Here is a 22,926-nt window from a genome sequence, read left to right as displayed (position 1 = left end):
GACCCTTGTAAAATATAACCAAGAACCAAATCTTTCCAGCTCCATCAACCACATCCAAAACTTTTTGTACGGCAATGTTATAGATGAACCTGTCCAAAACACCCCATCCTCCAATTATGTTACTCGCATGCCATCATATACTAGTTTCCCTATTAAAAATAATAATGACACATGTTACTTACATGTAAATATTGTGCAACCTAGATGATGCAATCACTACCTAGACCGATAGGCCAAGTCACGTAATTAAACCAGACTGAACCACTAGCAAATATTTGTGTAGCAGATTTAATTTTTCTTTGCTCTATAAAAAATCATAAATGTTAACCTAAATTGAGATAACTTTTCTGAAACTAAAAAAAATATTGATTAATTTTTAAATTATTTCCCACCCTTTTGTTTCCACTTTATTTATCTTAATTCTTATAAAATGTATCAAGATCCCCAAAAATATGAAAATCTTTTTGGTAAAATTTTCACAAAAATTCATTGATTCAAGAGATGTTATTTGTGGTTTGATCTCTACTGTATGCCATTATGGAAATTATCATAATCACTGTCTCTTTATAGAAGAGTCAAATGACATTATTAACCCTCTTACTGGTTTAGCATACACATAGAGAAATCAATTGTTTATTCTTATCATTGATGTAAATGTTAGTGACCTCAATATATATACAATATGAATAATAAGGCTTATTATATTGTTGTTAAAATGCATTTGTATTTTGGTGATATTTAAATTGGATTGGGCTAAATCTTCATTTACTCAAATGTTTTGCGATTAGAACCTTCATGCTTTGAGTCACTATTAAGTATGCATATTATCAAATTGATCAAATTATATAAATTATACATGTAGTGGATGAATTTCATAACTACATCTATGTACCTGAACATAAGTAACATTTGTATGACTTACATAAACATAATTTATGTTAGCATTCAAATATTCAGGTCTATTACATATCATTTAAAAGGTAAAATGTGGTAGTAATTTCCCACTTATTCAGCTTTATATGCATATTCAAGTTAATTATTTTTTTACATATTAAATACATAAAATTAAATTTACTTCTTTATCATTATTTTAATGAAAAAAATATATTTCATGTTTTTATACGTAAAATTTAAAGAGGAACTGTAACTATTTATTTCTATATTTGGATTATTAAGAAATAAATACCTACATTATATTTATGTTATTTAAAATTAAAACAGTTATGCATGCCTTACTTTTTTCTATCTTATTTCATGCATCCCTATTTTTTAGGAGTATGGTGATGAATCAAATAATTAGGCGCTAAATGGCATATTTGAGTGAAATTTTTAATGACTATTAATATTTAAATTTATTTTTCAAATATCATTAAGCACTTAATTCATGAAATTGGCCTAAATTTGGAATTGAGAGTATTGATAAGTATTTTTTTAGACTAACCACACTTGACTCATAGAGTCAAGTGGTGAATGAATCTCACTTCTCTTTTAGATTTTTTGACATTTTCAGGTTAAGGTCTCATTTGAGGTTTATTTTGATAAGGAAAAGAGGTCTGAGGAGGCCCAACCATGTTCAGAGCTCCACGAGTGGCCCAGAGTTACATCTTCCATGACTTTAATGAGCCTTTAATCTTATTAAGGCCAAATCTTCAAAAAAAAAGCAAGCCAAGTGAGCGACCATAATGAGCGGCAATCAGAGTTCTCAAACCTGATTGGAGGACACCTCTTCACCAGGATTGAGGCTGCAGAAAAGATCTGGACCATTCAAGACCTTGGGCGATTCAAGGGTCATCATTTCCCTTTATTTTCTATATAAACCCCTCACAATCCAATGAAATACTCACTCTTTTTTCAATCTAAATCCAAGAGCTAGTGGCCTGTGTGCAATTTTTCTTGAGTCCTCTTACATTTAGTGAGAGTAGGGTAGAGCAAGGGCATTCCGGAGCAAGAGCTACTGGAGAAGTGGAAGAGTCTTGATATCCTTGGGCCTTGGCTGTTATGACAAAGAGGTTTGAACACTATTTCTTTCCCTCATCCCTATATGTTGACCTTTGTCTGCAGGGTAGTCTTGTAGCAGCTAGGCAACATCCAGACAGTTAATTTATTTTATTTTATGTTAAATTTAAAATAATTGCAAAAAATTCCTAAAAATTCCCAAAATCATACTTTATCTGATGTTTCTTTTTAGGATTAATTTTAATATACATAAATTTTATTAATTATATTTTTAGTAAATCTAGTTACTTTGCTTTATAGGTACTAAATTGTATGTATAAATCAACCAAAAAATATTTTAAACTGAGAATTCACTAACTATTACTTTGCTCTCTAAGGATCGACCCTTACTCTCCTTAGGCTAGTAAGGTTTATAAATATTGTTGTTTTAATTCAGATTACCTAAACGACTATAATCAGTGATTATTTTATAACTAGTACACCCCAAAAACTGAGTTATCATACGGCCCCTATTCTTTCTAAAATCCGTATTACTATTTTTTACCCTTTATTTTTATTAATTCTTATCTCTTTACTATTTCAAAAAATACACTAAAATGAGCAGTAGAATATTTATGCTGTTTTGGAGTATTTCCTCAGAAAGAATATTGTTTTTGACATCATGTTGAATTTTTAGATTCATAGATCATGTTCTTCCGCATAGATTTTTAAAATAAAATCAAGAAGGCAATTTCACACACATGACAAGATATGCTCCAGAATAAGTATACTTATTTATTTAATACATGTATTTCGTACTGCCAAGACCAATCGTTAGAATAAAAAATTATTTATTTTGCTTATATGTTCAAGAAGTTACAAGAAAATGAGGATAGCCATTGCAGAATTCCATGGTTGACAAGATCTCTCAAACGTTGTTGGCTAGAATAAATCATAATTGTCCTATAGTTTTTACTGAATGAAAAGGTTTTTTATAACTATAATGTGTTTGTAAGATGTCAAGTCCTATCATTTGGTGTGGTTGTTTAGATAGTATACCAATTGAAATCTGAGATGGTTAAAGACATGATCAACAAGGATAGGAGAATCAAACGGAAGAAAAATCAAATAAAAGGGAAGTTTCTTGAAGAAAATACTATTTCATATACCTTTTTGATATCAAATATATAAGTTCAGCGAGTCAACATCACCAAATCCATAATAAAATTATTCATTCTGAACTTTGCTGATAAGTAATTGGCATAGGAATGTTTGGTTAAATGGATTGACCTCTACATGCAAGATATTGAATTGCTTACATTACTTGAGAGGATCATTTATTCTTTAATATCCAGAATATTATTTTAATGAAGTGTGTTTTACCAAACATATTTTTTTCATCTTGTGGATAGCTTTGGTGCAAAGTGGAAGGCCTTGGGGGCTGAATAGAAACAGCCACCGTAAGGTAATTTCAAACAGGCTTTGGTTGCTGCTGACTTAGAGGAGGTGCCATTTCATCATCTGTGGAGCACTATATGGGGTATTTCGATTTAGAGCTTCATTAAAAAAATACTTTGTTGATATCTCATTCTTCCCTATTTACAAGTGTTTTAGCTACAACACCCTTACAGAAGCTTGGGGTAGGGTTTTCACAGATAAAGGCTAGATATCCCTGGGCCAGCATTTACAGCTACCTAAGCTGTATGAAATCTAAGTGTCGAGTATATGATGTCGGACGTCGTTGAAGGCATCGTTCGACGGATAATGCAATAGAGTGAATGTAAGTACGTGATCCAAGTGACCTAGGTGGGGTGTACGTGCGGGGCCGACGAGTGGGATTTCTACCGAACTCCGAGCTCCGAGGCGGGCGACCAATGATGATGATGGTGACCTTCTGATCCCCGTCGGAGCGACGATGGCGACTACGATGCCAAAAAAAATAATTCTGTAGGGGCTCGCACGTAACGGGGGGGCTCGTTCCATACCTAGGAAGACGCTCAACTCGTAGTTTTCTCAATAATCTCTCACCTAATCTAACTGTAGAAATATACTGTAGAAAGTAATATAACTGACGTGCAAATGGAACGGCGTACCTCGTCGGTAGGGCATTCATCATCGGTGTCTGCGTTGGACGCAAGCCGGTGTGGGCAGGTGTAGGGGAGTGATGCCAGCGTAGCTCGATCAGCAACCGGAGTGCAGTGCAGGAGCAAATGGTGGAGTTCAGAGGCAGGATGAAGGGGAGCAAGTGGACCGGTGGTAGTATGGCTCAAGCACTCATTAGTTCTGAAGTATGCGTCCGAATCGTGGAATAGTATGGACTGGGCAGGCCACGGATGCGAACTAGTGGCGGGCCAACGTAGTGGACCCCCGAGCGGTCCGTGTGGGGGCTCGAGACGTCCGAGGTGCTGTGAGCAAAATCAGACAGTACCTTCAGACCTTCGGGCTGGGAGATGGCACACAACCGATGCCAAAGACTTAGCGCGCCTATCAGGTGCATACCAACAGCTCCCGCTTGAGGGATCAAACACTACCGGAAATGCCCCGGAGTGATGATCCAATGTCCACGTTGGGGAATCCTTCAAAGTGCTGTGGGAAGGGGAAGCTGCGTCACCAGGCCGTTTGGAAGATTTCCAATGGAGCGTCAATGACCTGTCTTTTCCTCATTCTAAGGATGCATTGACCAGAAAGGAGTGGCATCAACCGACTGTCTAGTGTTCACTGATCGGACGGAGATGTTGAATCGCGGCCAATTCTCACGACTCAGACTAATTTCCCATCAGTCGGTGATGTTCAGACCACAACTGGGTCATGTCATTCGGCCGCAAAGAGTTCTCTGATTTTTCACCTTTGCAGGACAGCAGTAGGCACAACGAAGGGTGATGTATTGGCGATCAGTTCCAGACTCCCACGAGACTCCACTGATGTCGAATATCCTTGGCCAAAGAGGTTGATTCTGTCTGTGGAATCCAACGCCGTGCGTGCGTTCCATTGGACCAGCTTGCCCAATGGTTCTTAGTTGATCGTCGTGGATCTTTTCGCGTTAACAAAGCGGCAGTTACTTTCCAGGACTTAAGACACTGACTTATCAGGGCGTCCTGCTCCAATACCGTGGGAATGACCCAATCAGCAAGTCAGTGCTCCAGAACAGTCGAAGGATCTCCTGGTAAGAGGGATGCCGCAATGTTCCCTTTCTTTCTCTACGGTTGCAGGGCAATGAACTCCACGCTATGAGTCATGTTCTAGGATCGGTGGGCGGGATTTCAATTTGATAATTTCTCTTCCTCTTCCTCTTCCTCTTCTTCTTCTTCTTCTTCTTCTTCTTCTTCTTCTTCCCCCCTCTCTTCTTCCTCCTCCCTATTCTCCTCTTTTGATTGAGATCTGAAAATAAGAAAACTAAGAGATAAAATGATACGAAATTAAAATGATATGGACCCGTCACGACGAGTAGGAGTACTCGTCGTGACAAACACAAGACAGAAACTAAATCAACAAAAACAGATAACAAAAACACGAAGATATAGGCACGGACGTGCTCTACCTGGGGTATTTACACCCAGGCGTCTTTACGGATGCTTTGGCATGCCAGTTGGGCTGGACACAGACTGGAGGCTATGCTACTAACGGCAATGATGGCTCTCCTGATGATTCATTGGCATCTTTTGGATGCAGTCCATCAGTATATCATTTCTCTCCCATTCCATAGGTACAAACACCACTTCTTATCTAGTCACTTTGATTTGATTTAGTGAAACTTTTAAGAACCAAATTTAGTTCTCCTTTATTACTTCATACTTTGTCTACTAATGAATGTGAAAATGGGTCTAATTTTGTCATTGTTATTTTCTCTTCGATCAAATAAAATTTTATTTTGTAAACTTACTCAGATATGTATAGTGTTTAGTAAGGTTGTCTCCACAGGGATTGGCACTTAGAAGTAGAATTAACTAATGAGTAGGAGGGTCAACAAACACCACTAGGTCTTTGTTGTAATCTCTAAGTGAAACTAAGGAAGAATTTAATGGTCATTTATAAAGGAAAAAATAGATAGGTAGAAGATATATGTTAATGATTTTAGGAAATTTTTGTAGAATTTTTAGAGGTCGAATTATAGGAGAAAAAGCAGGGTCAAACATTTAAGTCAAAGAGTTTGTTAAAATGTCTAAAACAGGATTTGAGATTTTATGATTTTTTATGAGGAACGAGATAGAATTTTTAAGGTATTTTATCAGAGTATGGATGTATATTAGAAGTATATCTTCCAAGAGTTTATTGTATCTTTCTATAGATTTTTAATTGGGTCAAAAGTATTTAAAATGGTTGTTTAAGGATCACTTAGAAAACAGGCCCACTAAGTACTCGAAGTAATGCCTAAAAGATTTTCCAGTTCTTTTTCTACCTTTTGCTGTAAGTCGAACAACTTTGATTTCAAGTAATGCATTGAGGATAATGCCTCAATACTTGAGTAATATTCTATTAGATCAACTAAAATTCTTGATAAGACGTGTACTTATCGGATTTTTCCACGAGCTCAGAGTCGCCAACGGCTCCAGACCCTTCCCCAGTCACGTCGTCCTTTAGGTAAGTATTTCTTCAACTTCTTCGACTCCTCTCCACCAATAATCTCCCTTCAGGTAACGGCTCTGTCACAGCCGTTGACCGAGAGATCCACGAAACAAGAAACGAAGATGGAGGACCTTCTCCTCCGGCGATTAAGTTTCAAAATGTTGATTCGGAATTCTGGCGGCCAATGATAGTTTTCCGGCAACTTGCAGCCATTTTATAGGTCAGGAATGGTCCAAAGATCTTCCTGACCGGTATGGGACCACTCCGGCGTCATCTCCGGCGACGAATCGGCAGTAATCCGCCTTTTCGTTGCCGGAGTGTAGTCTCCAGCAGCTGAGACGGCAGCGGGAAAAAGAAACCGGTCAAGATTGCTCTCGACCATCCGATCCTCTATGTGAGGATTCAACAGCTACAATTAAGTCGTAGTCGTAGACTCTCCGTATATCCGGTGGACCTGCTCCATCAACTCCTCCAAGTCAACTTCCAACGCCCACATATCTATCTTTGATTCGTCCACGTCGGTGTTCAGTGCTGAGTTGTCACCTGAAAGTGAAGAAAAATTAAATTAAATTAAAAGACAATCTTGACCGTTCAATCTTCCCAAGGAAGATCGACGGTCAAGATTATAATACTGCGTGTAAGTAGGGCCCATTTCGATATGGCCTTCGGGCTAGGTTGGCACGAAGCTCGGTCAAATTTAAGTGTATTTTTCTTTAGATCATGGCCCGATGGGCCACAGTCATTCTCTTGCCATCATTGGCCCGGCCTGATCTCGTTTGAGAGGCGCCGCTTTGTGAATCCCAATATGCTGGTTTTATAAATACGTTGTGGTATATAAGTTTTGCTAATCTTTTCTTGATGAATTAAATTAAACTCGCACTTACCTTGGGCGCTGGCTGATAATACCTTAGGCCTGCTTTGAGGGTCATCTTGGGTTGAGCCTGTGCGCTATAGGTGCCGACTGTAGTTGCGGCCTTGGCTGACGCTGCAGGTGGTGCCTGCGGTGCGCCAGCCTTGGCTGAGCCTTGGTTGCTCTTTAGGGGCCCATTTTTTATTATCATATGTATATTTTTATTAATATTTTTCTCTTACTAATTTTTTATTTGTTTACTTTCTTTCTATTTAATCAAAAAATTTCTTAATATTTTTTATTAATGCAAAAACTCATTAAAAATGACAATTTATGTCATGACTGAATAATTGCATGAAAATGGAATTTAACATAAAAATGCAGGTTCACTTCATTATAGGACTTCATAAACCCCTTAAGAAATGTCGATTTGCAAGCATGATTAATGACTCGTCATCTACCTAAACCAAATATGTGTTATTCTCCAACCATGAAATAAACCAAATTGTTATGCGCACTATGTGTCAGAATCTGGGCTTGTAGATGGTGCTTCTATAACATAGGCAGTGACATCTAATGACTAAGATATCCAAATCCAGTGGTAGAGAAGAGAAATATTTTGGATACCATAAATGAGATTTTTGATTTTTTTTCAAGCTCAAGATATTTATGATCTTATGAAAGAAGCTTGTTATTATGGAGTTAATAAATAAGAGATGAGAATAGCAAGAAGAGGATAAGATGAGTATTTTTAAATTATTATGATTAAGAGTAAGAGATCATATTCATACAAATGGTGTGATAGAATAACTCACCCATGTATTAACATTTCATGTAGACTTGGTTCTACTGAAATTTCAAGAAATATTTTTGATAAATCAACAAGGAAACTCACATATGATTCATCATCATAGGACCTTATTCCTCCAAATGTAGGAAGATATATAAGGGGTAAAATAACTTTTATCCAGGGCATGGATCCCTTAAATTTGCTTCTCATTGATCTTATTTTCAATGGTCAATACAGCAAACTATACTCCTGAATTTGAATATTTAATGAAAGAATTTTTATGCTTTCCCTTTTTTTTTCTTCCGATGGTTCACCATAAATTATAGTATTAACTTCTCGCAGAGGCAACCACGTGGGTTTTCTTTTGAACATTGGATCATCACTTTGGCCCCTAATGAAGTACCATGACAAAAAATACTGTTTATAAGATGTAGAAATATATTATTAGGCCTTCACAGGGCTTAACTGAAGAACAGTTACATGTGCCAGTTAGTCTCAGATTTCACTCAATTATTGTGACCATTCTGCCCCATACATCTTCCCTTGTATTTAATCATCTGTATAAGTCCTTTACCCCATCATTTTTTTTTCAAAATAGGATTACAAAATGACAAGTCTTGTTAAGTTTGTTGGAGTTATTAGTGGAGCCTATTAAATCACTAAGATTAAGTATAATTACTAAATACCTTTAATAAGGATGACCCATGAAGGATGAGTAAAATCAATGGCAATTTTTTTCAATCATTTAGCTAATAAAAAAGCAACACTTTTAGTATGGATATACTAATTTTATTTCATGTTAAAAAAGGTATGTCAGAAGGTGGACTCTATTATATATGAACTTGAGAATAGGTCACACCAAAAAGGTGCAAAATTTGAAAGTGAATATGTGTAAATGAAAAGAGATGGATGAAACTTTCTTCACTTGATAACTTATACTTATTTTATTAAATTACAATTCAAGTTAAATATATACTCTGGTTATAATTAGAATAAGGAAAGAATAATGGTAGAGTAATAGATATAGCTAGAATCAATTCGCTCTAGTTCATAAAAAATATTATTTTACATGGCTTTCATACAAAAAAAAAAATTTAAAAAGTATTACCTTTATTTGGGCTTCATTAGTTTACCCCCTGCTTAATTTTTTTAAAATTTTATGTGCTTTTTAGAACTGGACATAGATTCATTTTATCTCAGTAGGATTATTAAAATAAAATATGATGGCTCTTAAGAAATAATGAGTTGATTAGACGATTGCTTCCCCAAATTAGGCAATATACTTTTAAATTTTCTGGGAATGTTTTGCTAAAAATTGGAAGTAAGGGATTTTTCTCTCTTTTAGTTGAACAACATGGATATCACTATGCTGCGGAGTTTTGAATATTATTTTCTACTCAAAATTATAGCTTAGAAATAAATTTGAGATATAAATTATATTAATAACAATTTCATGAATAAAGAATTCAGATAAAATGAGAATTATAAATAGGTTATAGAATGTTATTTAAAACCAAAATACTGTGTACATCACTAAGGGAATGTAATGAGAGATATTGTGATACTACTAATCAAAAAGCAAAATTTGAATTTATGATACTCTTCTGTCGTCCCATGTAGTAGTCACATATAAGTTGTTTGTTAAACATAACAAGTAAAAATATTACATATGTAAACATGATCTAATTATTTTTCCTAGAACTATTAGGGTTAATTAATCCATGCTTTCAGCTTTTTTGCCAAACCATATAATTAAATGACATATTTTTATACTTCTATTTACAATGGGAGTATTCAAATTTTCTTAGAGATTGTGTTTTCATTTAATTATTTTTCTCTTTTTACCATATATATTTTTTATATTGTTTTCTATGATTAATTTTTCTCTAACTTCCTTAATATATATTTTATTTACGCAGGATCTGTTGGGTTTGGTGCCTTGGTTCGTCCATGGAAAACATGTTTCCATGGATGCGGAAGCATGTCAATTGATTCACAATCGATCTTTAAAATCAACATTGAACGTACCTTTTTGGGGAGATTATTCCACCCTTGGCATGCTCATCTTGAGATCATTTTGAAGCCATTCACGCATCCGGCCTCTAAAAGTATCCACACGATCACTCGGCACTTGGATCTCCACCTCTTCCTCTTTAACTCTTCTTGGAGACTCTCTCCTTGGTTGATGTAGAGAATGAAGAAAGGAGGGGGCTCTCAAATCAGGCTTGCATGAGTGCTTCAAATGATACCCCTTTCCCTCTTTATATTCACTTGAGGTTTTTCTTAAAAACTCTCCAAAGTAAAATATATCCACCAATGCACTTATGACCTTGTGCGTGTGATCCTCTGGGCTCATGTATCATTCTAGTTAATAACTTTAATGGCCCAATAACATTTATTGACCAACCTTATTAATTAACTATATCAACATATAGATTACTTAAATAAGGATCGATGTAACCCAATCGATAAGTTAAGTTTCCAGCCCGTGGAGGGCCAAGCTACACCTCGTGCTCTAGAAGATACCGAGTAGTCTTGAACTCTTTCATGGAACCTTTACCGTCATCGGTTACCATATATGTATAATCCATCATCCGCGTGAGACTCCGAATGACTTAGGGTATGGTTTATCGTCAAACCCTAATCCGTCATTCGGTTAGTACTGATGCGTAATGGGGATCATTGGAGAATGCCTTCTCCAATATCTTCGCTACCCTGGCTAGGGATTTTTCTGCATCATCTTCCTCGAGTCAATCTTCTCTTATACCGAGAGCAGATGATCCCATCTTGACCACTCAATCATCTCCGTAAGCTTCTTACTACATCCGGTCTATAACTTATTTGAATCCCATGATTAGAGGCTCATAAGTCATAGTCAAAACGTAGTCGTCCACTCACAAGATGTCTTTGGCGTCTCAGGTCAATGGATTACTTATACAACCGTGACTTGAATCAACTTGATCGAAGTTAGGTATAATACCATTCAGGGATTCAAACAGATCAATTTAGTGAACTCTTTCTCCAAAGAGCACCCACTATTTGTCCTTAGTGTTGCCACACTAATAGCTACAAGATCAGCTATACTTATTGCATAAGTAGGATCAGCTAGTGTTTTTCTATCCAGATAATTCGATGTCTGTCTCAACTATCCATCAAATAGGAATATTTAGAATACATGTTTAAAGACTAGTGATCACTGAATTATGATCTCATCATAATTCACTAAGTCATTGCATGTTTTCATGGACTTCATTAAAGACATCACACGAATAATAACGAACGCAAATATTTAATTCAATGAACTTAAATAAATATGGCAGTGTGATTGCCTTGACGGCCACATAATATCCATCTGGATCTTCCAAAAAATTCATTATTCCTTTAATTCAAGATTTTAGATTGATGTTTCTTGTAATTTAAGGGTTCTACCTAGATGGGTTCATGTTTAATAGTGGTTATTTATACTTATTATATTTTTATAATGAATTGTTATATATTCAACCTGTAGACCTCTTTTTTCTCATATCTTTCTCCATTAGCACTTGGATGGTTCATTTGACATATGAATCAGAGCTACCTATTCCAGTCATAAATTTAACCGATGTGATAATATTCCAGAAATGGATTTTTATGGCCATTGAAATTATCTAATTCATGGAAAGTGTAAGGTGGATCTTAAAATCTTCAAAATGAGAATAGTATGTATAAATCATTTTATACGCCCCTTTTTTTACTATAAAATTTTTATGTTATCATTTTAACTATAGTTAAAAAATAAAATGTATGATTAAAATAACTCAATAATTTTAAAATCTAGTTTCTGGCTCATTACTTGTCCCATCATTCTATTATCTTCTTGTTAAAAATAGAAACTTTTAGCATTATCATTCGGAAAATCTGACATCCATATTTTACGTGTTACCCTTTTTAGGATTTTGTTTTGGATTTATTTATTATGTTTCTATATTTATTTGAATTTTTCACAACCTGTTGCATTATATTTCCTTTAATTTGTAGGTTTGACCTGTTTCTATTGTGTCTTAAATCATTCTGTATTTCACATAGTAATAATGATGCACTAGAAAATAATTAAACTTTTAATAATATTAATTATTATTTCTTTTGTATCTGGATCATTTATATTTTAATATTTTTATCAAAAATCAATTCATCGTGCGTTGGACCATATTGAGATTTTATTTAGGGGAAACTATGATGATTGATGTAGTTTGTAATTTAAGATGCATTTTTCAATTTACCCAATTTTGCACAACCATTTAATTATTTTTTATAAATAAAATTATTATCATCAGTGTTTTTATCATCAGGCTTAATAATGATATTGACCTCTATTGAAACCAGAAATGGGAGGAAACACATTAATATTTATTATATTGATGCTATTGTGCACATTTTGATATAATTAATCTACTTTATTTTATAGTATTTCAATATTCATGATTTATTAATATAAAATAAGCTAATTATTTAGGAAATGCATGCATGTTAAGGAATATTAAAGTTTATGCATGGAATATTTGTATATAATTAATTCAAATGGTGTGACTTGTTTATAAACATGTTTCACTTGAACATTTAAGTACTATAAAAATGAGGGATGTTACTATCATAAAAATTTAAAACAATTTTCCTTCACCAAATCAATGATGGGGAAGTCTTTGAACAATCTAATTAAATATATTCCAGGAATCATGAAACTCTCCAACTTGTTTAAAACTCCAATGGCTATGCCTGTGATCCTACTTCTGAATCTTTACCACAAGGAGTTGAAAACCAATTCTGAAATATTCTTCCACTAATTATGATTTTAAATTTTATAAACTTCTCTCAGTTTAAAATTATTTAAAAATAATAAATTAATAATTTTTAACCACTTTTAACTGAATTTTACTGTGAACATTTTTACTATTTTCACTATTAGTACGAAGAATTAGCAAAACAAATTAGGAGGATATGTCATCTAACATATCCTCCTAATAAATTAGGCATGTGGGATTTCTTAACATATCCTCGTAATAAATTTAAAATAAATAATATTATCTAAGTAGATGTGTCTCAATATCATTCATTGTCAAGTATCCTTTCAAAAAAGATATAAAAATATGTATTACCATTTAATTTCATTCATAATCATATCTCAATATCATTCATAATCATTTCTTAATGGAAAACTTTACAATAATTAAATAATAATAGGTAAAAATAATTATAGTCACTTAATAAATTTAACCTACAATCTGTAAATCTCATAAATCCTTGTTCAAAAATAGAGAATTTGACAAATATAATTACACATTTTGAGAAGTTATTGTGTGGTTTTCCATTAAGAAATCAACTATTCCACTTTTTAAATTCCTATAGATGGACTTTAATAAAAGCATAGTAAGCTTGTTATCTTATATTTGAGTTTTCATATAAAGATCTGCCCAATTTAGAATCTTTTTTTAACTATTTTAACTGAAGTTAATTTAATATAAGTTATTATTACACATAACCCTAAATATATTATATTTTAATAAATTACTTTATATTGCCACATTTTATTTAAATGGCCTATATATTTTGTATAAACTAAGAAAGTAAATGAACTTTACAGCCTTTAATTTATCTAATTCTTGACTTTGAAATCATAGTCTTACACATTCTAATGATTTTAATTTTTACAAATTACATGTAGTTAAATAGAACCAAAGTAATTTAACAAAATTTAAAAACTATCAAAAATATTATATTTTAAAATTTTTATTTTAATGTTTGATGAATTTGGTAAATTTGATGGAAATATCTATGAGTTAAAGGAAGTATAATCCAATGAAAATGACCTATGTTAGCAGATGAGCAATCCCGGTATTAGTTCTGCCATGGTGGCATATTAGGGAGATGTTGTCCGTGTGTGTACTATTGGGTTTTGTGCCTTGGTTTATCCATGGAAAACATGATTCCAAAGATCTAGAAGCGTGTTAATCGATTCAAAATCAATCTTTGAAAACATACATCAAACGTTTCTTTTGGGGAACTTGTTCCACCCTTGACTTTGTTGCTCTGATGTCGTCCAAAGCTATTCACTTGCCTGGCCAATAGAAGTATCCACGCGATCACTAGGCGCTTGGATCTCCACGTCTTCTTCTTCAACTCTCCTTGAAAATCTTGAAGATCTTCTCACCATGAAGACACTCTCCTTGGTCGACTAGAGAAGAGAGTGGAGAAAGGGGGGCTCTCATATATGGCTGGCCCGGGTGCTTGAAATGAGTGCCCCTTCCCTATTTATATTTTACTCAAGTTTTTCTCAAAAACCCTACAAAGTAAACTATATCCACCAATGGCCTTATGATTTATCATCATAGTGCAAGACTCTTGAATGACTTAGGATACAGTTTATTGTCAAACCCTAGTTTGTCATTCAACTAGTACTGATGCATAACAGGGACCATTGGAGAACTCCTCAAATGTCCTCACTACCCTAGCCAGAGATTTGCTGCATCGTCTTCCTTGTGTCAATCTCCTCTTATATTGAGGGCGGATGATCCCGTCTTGACCATTCAATCATCTTCATGAGCTTCTTACAACATCCAATTATGACTTGTTTGAATCACATCCATTTATGAGATGTCCTTGGTGTCTCAAGTCAGTGGATCACTTATACAATCGTGACATGAATCAACGTGATTGACATTTAGGTATAATACCATTCAGGGATTCGTGCCGATCAATTCAGTAAGTAGGATCAGTTAGTATTATTTAATCTGGATAATTTGATGTCCATCTCGATTATCCATCAAATAGGAATATTTAGACTACATGTTTAAAGACTAGTGATAAGTGTATTATGATCTCACCATAATTCACTATGGCATTACACGTATTCATGGACTTTATTATAAACATCACACTGGTATAATGATGAACATAATATTTTATTCAATGAACTTAAATAAAATATGGTGGTGTGATTGGGTTGACGGCCATATGATATCCATCATGTACGTGCGTGGATTAATCAGCTGCTATGCTGGCTCACCAGGAATGATACGCAAAATTTATGGAAGATTTATATGTAGATATAGAGATGATAACAGATTATCTTGATATATTTACCACTCCTTGTCTAGGCTGAACATTTCACCCAAACCAGGTATTATAATCTAACGGTAGAGTGCCATGAAAGAAATAACAAATTACACATACAACTCAACTCATGGGAGTTAGGTAGCTGATAGCACACATTTAGTTGCTTCATTTGACAATATTTACATTTGTATTTGCATTGAATCGACTATGGGGACCCGCTCACAATGCTCGCATGACTGTCTCACTCTCTTGTCAGCCGATCAGCCTCACTCTCTTATCTGTGTACCGCGGCTTGGGGTGAATAGACAGCAGCTGCTCAAGTCCCCCACCGCATCCCCCCACCCGTACTTCTGATTAAAAACAAATAATTTTATGTTACTCTTTATTCTTTACTGTTCTTTCGCGTTGTAATTTCTCCGCTCTTGAGAAACTACTTTATTTTCTCCTGATATTCCTTGGAAATATCTCTCCAGTCATTACCACTTTATCCATCGAATTTATTTTATTTTTATATTTATTCACTTTGCTTTGCTTTTCTTTTCTTTATTTCACTTTTACATTTTACTTCACTTTATTTTAATCCACCCTTTATTTTACTTTTTTACTCTTTTATTTTAATTCACTTTATTTCATTTTATTTTCATTTACCCTTTTATTTTACCTTTTTTAGTCTTTTATTTTAACTCACTTTATTTAACTTTATTTTAATTCACTCTTTTATTTTACTTTGTTTACTCTTTTGTTTAACTTTATACAGTTTCTTATTTTATTCTACTCTTTTATTTTTCTTCACTCTTCTATTCTCTTTTATTTTACTTTATTTTATGTTCCTCTTTACTCTTCTGTTCTCTTTTATTTTATGTGATTTTCTGCTAGTTATGTTATTTATGTTACTCTTTTTCAATATTCAAAAACAATGCTAGACAACCCATAAAAACTTTATGCTAATATTTTGAAAGATTGATTGCCTTTTATTTTATTTTATTTGCTTTGATTTATTTTATTCTGTTTTGCTTCACTTTACTTTACTTTGTTTCACTTTCTATATTTTATTTCATTTTAATTTATCACCCTTTATTTTACTTTGATTTACCTTATTTTGTTTCATTTCACTTTATTTTAGTTCGCTCTTCTTTTACCCTTTTTTTACTCTTTTTATTTTACTTTATTTTACTCTTTTGTTTAACTTTATTTACTTTCTTATTTTTTACTATTTTATTTATGTTACTCTTTTATTATAGGTCGCTCTTTACTCTTCATTCTCTTTTATTTTATTTTATTTTATGTTATGTTACTCTTTTATTTTATTTTATGTTATGTTATTCTTTTTTTTTTATGTTACTCTTTACTCTTCATTCTATTTTATTTTACTTTATTTTATGTTACTCTTTTATTTTATTTTATGTTACTCTATACTCTTCATTCTCTTCTTTTTACTTCATTTTATGTTACTGTTTTATTTTGCTTTTTTATGTTACTCTTTACTCTTCATTCTCTTTTATTCTATTTATTCTATGTTACTCTTTTGTTTTACTTAATTTCATGTTACTCTTTACTCTTCAATCTCATTTATTTCACTTTATTTTACTTCATTCTCTGCCAGTTACTTGTGAATGTATATCTTCATCGCCGATAATGTCCCAGCTCTCCCCTGTCATGCTCTTCCCATATTTATGAACATTCTGCAAATGGAGAAGCATAATATGCCATGTCTCTTCCCACTTGATTACGATCAAGGAAAGCAAGCCAAGGAGCTACCCGTTTCCAAGGTGCTCTTCTCCCCAAGCTCTCGACCATCCTAGAGATATTTAAAAAATAATAATAATTACTCAATATTCATGAACCAGTGGAGGAGCGTACGGTCATCGGTGGGAGATATATGCCATGTCTCTCCTTTCCTGGCGCCGACGCCAAAGAAGAATCTCTCTTCCCACTTGATTACGATCACACAAAGACAATGAAAAGGTAATGATGTCAATATCTAACTTTTTTGTCCCACGTCAAACCGCACTTGAATTTCCATAAAACCAACACCCTGAATCTCAGAAACGAAGATCAACAACAAAAACAACCACATGCCAGAACAATACCCTGATATATACTTCATTATAACCAAAACCCAACAGAAAATCCAAGACATTCATCTCAACCACGGATTAGCACAGAAAAAACTAAAAAAGGTACCAAACTGCACTCGAATTTCCATAAAACCCAACACCCTGAATCTCAGAAAATGAAGATCAACAACATAAACAAACACATGCCAGAAAAATACCTTGATATACTTCATTATAACCAAAACCTAACTGAAAATCCAAGACATTCATCTCAACCAGGGATTAGCGCAGAAAAAATTTAAAGAAGTCCTAATCTGCACTCAAATTCCCAGAAAACCCAACACCCTTAATCTCACAAAACGAATATCAACATCAAAAACAAACACATGCCAGAAAAATACCCTGATGTATACTTTATTATAACCAAACCCCAAGAGAAAAGTGAGACATTCATCTCAACCAGGGATTAGGGCAGACAAAATTAAAAAATTCATACTCTGCACTCGAATTCCCATAAAACCCAATGCCTGAATCTCACAAAAATAAAGATGAAGCACAAAAAAACAAAAACATCCAAGAAAAACACCCTGATATACAGATATCTGCTTCATTAAACCAAAACCCAACAGAAAAAGCGAGACATTCATCTCAACCAGGGATTAGCGCAGACAGAATAAAAATAGAAAAAATCGTCACAATCTAAAATCAAATTTCCTTCAAAACCCAACACCCTGAATCTCGGAAAAAACAAAGATCAAGCACAAAAACAAAAAAAATACCCTGATCTCACGGCTTTCAAGGTAATTGAATTTAACGTTGTTGTCCTTCCACTGGCAGAGGTTGAATTTGATTGCCTCGAACTGGGTTTGCAGCACCACGTTGAAGGTATCCTCCTAGACGGGCCGCATGCCACGCTTGATGCTGGTTCTCCTGCAGAGGTCTTCGGTCGCGACCTCGACTAAGGTCTGGAGAGACCTGTCTAGGGCAAGATTGGAGGGGTGGGAATCATTGTCTGCGGAGAGGAGATTGCGTGCGGAGGCGACGGTTATGGAGAGAGGGCCTTCGGAGGGCTTCTTCTTGAGATTGACAAGGGGCAGCGTGAAGCAGCCCCGCCGCGGAACAACCAGCTTCTTCACCAGCGTCTCTGCGAACACCTTCTCCTGATTTCCATGGCCGATTGAAACTGAGCTTGAACCACAGCAGGGATAGTGATCTCTCTCTTCTCTCTCACTCTCTCTCTTCTCTCTCACTCTCTTTTCAGCCAATCAGCGTCCAAAAGGGTACACCAATTCCTATTATTAGTAGTAGAGATTATATATGCATGTTATCAAGCTTACAATTATTAAATTTATTTTTATAATGATATTCTGAATTTGTAAACCGTATGTTTAGGGATTTCTTTGACATCAAATTCTGATGGAATATAATTTTTTTAGTCAGAATGTATTTTTATGGAAGTCTTTGACAATAAATTCATAAAGATATGATTTTTCTAAGTCAAAAATGATATTTGGGCCTTTATAATGTTTGGGCCTTTAGTTAGTTTAATATGAATTTTAGAATATTTTAACCTGTTTATTTCTGCCGTGCCACATAATGCTGTTCAATTCGTAAAACAGCGACCAACCACGGATAGGAATAATGATTATTCATAGCCAATCATTAAACCTGGTTAATGATTGGCGCCAACCAATTATTTACTTAAACCGTTATGGCATCGCGATTAGCAATGACATAATGACATTTGAAGCTTAATGATGTTCCTTTTACTTTTTCTAATGCAGGCTGGTGTGGCCCAATGAAAAAAAGTAGCCTGGACTGAAACACAGTCTCTCCTTTTGCCAGACTGATTTCGGAGACAATGTTTAGAATCAGAGGGGAGAGAGAGAGAGAGAGAGAGAGAGAGAGAGAGAGAGAGAAACCCCATTCTTGTTGCATGTCCTAGACTTGAAAAAATTACTCATCTCTCATCTTAGCAAGTACTCTCTTCCATTTCTTATTTACATCTGAGTAATGGAGAGATGATCACTTGGATTATTTCCTAAATGATGAGTCTAAGGCAAGTCCCCAATTTTTGGATTTATACTTAATTGGGTCATCCTTTCTCTTTTGACGCAAGTTGTAGTGGTAATTGGGCTTTTTTCTAGATATACCAACTGTTCAAGACCTTCAAAGGGTTTGCGTAGATATCCTTTGAAGCTCCACTAGATCCCAATGTATCCCTCAAATAATGCCTTATAAGTGTTTCACACATAAAACAACATAAACTTATGAATATGTTAGTTTATTGAATCCTATCAAGCAAAAAATGGATATAATTAAAAAAATTTAATATTCATATGGATTAGTTGACAAGAGTTATTTGATTTGGCACAGTACTGCGGTAAAGTGCCCAGTATTATAAGAATACTACGTGAATATTATGTAATTAACAGTGTCTTATAAATACTAATGTTATAATTTTAGTGACATGATATTGTTATCATGTAATGGAATATGAAGCAAATAAACGTATGATAAATCATTGTTGTAATAATCACATTATCATGGCTTAGAGGACATAGGTTAGAGGGGCACTTGAGCATGTTTAGTCGGTCGTTCAGAACAAGTCAACTGGACAAGAGACCTAGACTATAAAAACTAGGTTTATTGGCAGTCTTAACATACACATGAATACTCATGCCTGCACCTGTAGCCATTATTACATGTGTTTGTGCCTGAATGAACTAATGAAGAGCATTTTAAGATATATATTCTGTTCATTTAAGTCACAACCCAAACCTGTAAGTTTATTTCTCTTTTTAAGTTCAACTATGTTACGCATGACTAAAAAAATTTAAAAACAAGGATTATAGTTGAAAAATTTGTGGAGAATCAAAAAGTTGAGAAGCATGGAGAAGGAAGATCAAATTTTCATTGGTTTTTCATGATTTAGGATTAATCAGAAAGAAAAGAATCAACAAAAGGGTGTAGCTGGCTAAACAAACACTACTTAATTAGCCTATATAACTCATTCATGTTTGTCACTAGTTGCCTACTTAGCAGAACACACTTGATAGATAATAGTATACTGATTATCATATTAATATCATTCATTTCATTTTATATTTACATTAAAATGATCATACCTATTTTTTATCACTATTAAAAAAGTTAAATTTATTTTTTGACTGATAGTCTGAGTTTTATAGAATTTTACAACATCATACATGTAAATAAAAAATTTAATTAGAATTTATCAACTTTTATCATATTATATTAATCCGTTTATAACTTTTAAAGTCATCACAAATTTTCTTGGATGTAATTAAATGCATATATTTTGTCTTAGATGGACCTTTTTGTAATTATCATGTTTCTCAGTGTGTCGCCATTCAGTGTATTCATGTGATGATCAATCATTGATTAGTTTTGCCAATCATTTTATAGTAGATCACCTAACATTATGGGCCAATCACAAAAAAAAAAATAATGCATAGAGACATCTGGTAACAGGAAAAATTATCTAGTCTATAATAGTTGTGATAGAGGTGTCAGACACATGTAACTATTACAATATATTATGATTTAAATGGACATAAATGATGTGGAAATTCTGAAAATATGATGACACAGGATAAAAAATGTTAATTTAAAGGTGGTAAGTTTTAAAGGCATTGCAGGACACTTGTAAATGTGAGAATAGTTGATTGAGGAATCTTTGAGAGAACGATTCAATCATTGGCTTTATATTCAAAGAATATATCAGATCAGTTGTTTAACAAGGAAATTTTTCATGAAATATTTGGCAAATATCAGTGTTATGTAGAAAAGTTGGCGATTGGACATGTAGATTGACAAGAAGTGATAAAATCAATAGTTCATAATAATCCAACTTCAGAGTGCAATATCTAATGATTTATATCAAGTTTTAGGTTGAAATATTGAGAGTAACTTTGTTTATCTCTCCTCTGTCTCATCCATACTCTTGGATTTATAAATATACCCCATATTCATTTAAAAAGATCTCTTATTTGCTACTCATTTATTGAAGTTAAAAAGAGAAGAGAGAGTAGGAAGGGACCCTATGTAATTTGAAATCACCTGGATTCTATAATAAAAGAAGGATATATGTTAAATTCGTCTAACATTTGTTGTCATCTTCTTCATGATACACATCCATATTTTACCGTCCTTTCATATGGATCCATCATTTTCCACCCATACATATCCATTTTACCCATCATTATTTATCATCATCCACCATCTCCCCTTATCCAGATTTAAAAAGATATATCCCTTCTTGCCATCCTTTATACCCCTTCATAAATATTCAATTGATCCATATATTTTTAATATCTTTGTAACCCTTAATTTTCACATATATCTAATATTTTTATTCATCACATTCTAATCTCACCATCACATTTTTCTATATTTGGTATTTTCTAAAATCTCTTCTTATCCACCTAATCACCATTTAAAATATCATTAATTCCCTACTCATCATCTCCTTTGGAAGTGGCTATCTAATCATATTTTTAAGAGGCAGTATCTTATATATACAATTGATTATTTATATTATTAGTAAAAAATCAGGACCCCAATTTTGAGATCATCAATGGGCGTCTCTGCCAAACTCTGGCACTCCACACTTTTTCACACAAAAAGGACTGCCGTAATTGGCACTTTGTGTGTGAGCATATGCACTAAATGAAGAGACTTGATTAATAAGGGCCAAGTATATCTAGGGCATGGTATTTCAAATTTTTTATATGGGCTGAACTTGTTGGACCTATTTCACTTAAACAGTTGGGCTTGGCTTAAGCTGCTAAAAAAGGAGGAATGATTGTGATGCAAGGGGCCATGACGATAAAAAACAGGAGACAAAAAATGAGCTATGGGTCAATCAAGCCCAAAGTCTGATTCCTAATTAAAGATAATCACAAATAGCATGATAATATTGATAGTAATTTCATCAATTGTGTGTTCTAATTACCATCGAAATGATAATAAATTTATGTTTTTAGGAATAAAATGATTTATTACATTTTCAAATTGAAGTTCACAATTTTGTTTATTTTATGGTATTTTAAGAGATTTATATGACATTAATATAATTAAGAAATAGTTTTATACTTTATCGAATATTTTTATATTTATTCAAATATTTATAGGGGTTTATCATATTTTTAGAATGAAATGCCAATTTTTCCCAATTTGAGGTGTTTCTACTGAATTTTTTGACATTAAATTCATGAAGTAAATAATTTTATGATTAAAATATATATGTGTATATCTGTTTAACTATAACTGATGGGTTATTATATTGTAGCATGCAATTTTTCCCGTTCCTGATTTATAGGTATTTTAAGTAATTTTTTACATTAAATTTAAAGATAAAATAATTTTATAAGTCATAACATATGACTCTGAAATTATTTTACTATTTTAAGGATTTTTTTATATTTCTTACACCATCTTTAAATTTTGTGTCATGCTGGCAATCCACCGTACAGAATCACAGATTAAGGAGGAGAGAAAATGCAATGTCTTAGATTGATCCAAATTTAAAGGAAGATATCGAACAATATTGAATGAGTTTTGAGCTCAACTTTTTCTGGTAATTACGCCTTTACTCCTATATCCATCCACTATCCTCG

General features: G+C 33.5%; 1 long non-coding RNA gene across 1 annotated transcript; it reads right to left on the bottom strand.

The window, feature by feature from the left end:
- Window positions 1-16,918: 16,918 nt before the first annotated feature.
- On the bottom strand, window positions 16,919-18,549 carry LOC144711352 (uncharacterized). Its single transcript, XR_013583530.1, has 2 exons — window positions 18,064-18,549; window positions 16,919-17,160 (listed from the first exon to the last, which is right to left on the bottom strand). It is a non-coding gene; the product is annotated as an uncharacterized LOC144711352 (long non-coding RNA).
- Window positions 18,550-22,926: the final 4,377 nt, after the last annotated feature.

The sequence above is a fragment of the Wolffia australiana genome, chromosome 13, assembly GCF_029677425.1.
Source record: "Wolffia australiana isolate 7733 chromosome 13, ASM2967742v1".
NCBI classification, from domain to species: Eukaryota; Viridiplantae; Streptophyta; class Magnoliopsida; order Alismatales; family Araceae; genus Wolffia; species Wolffia australiana.
Note: the sequence above shows the minus strand (reverse complement) of the source record. Positions and strands in the feature narration are given on the sequence as shown.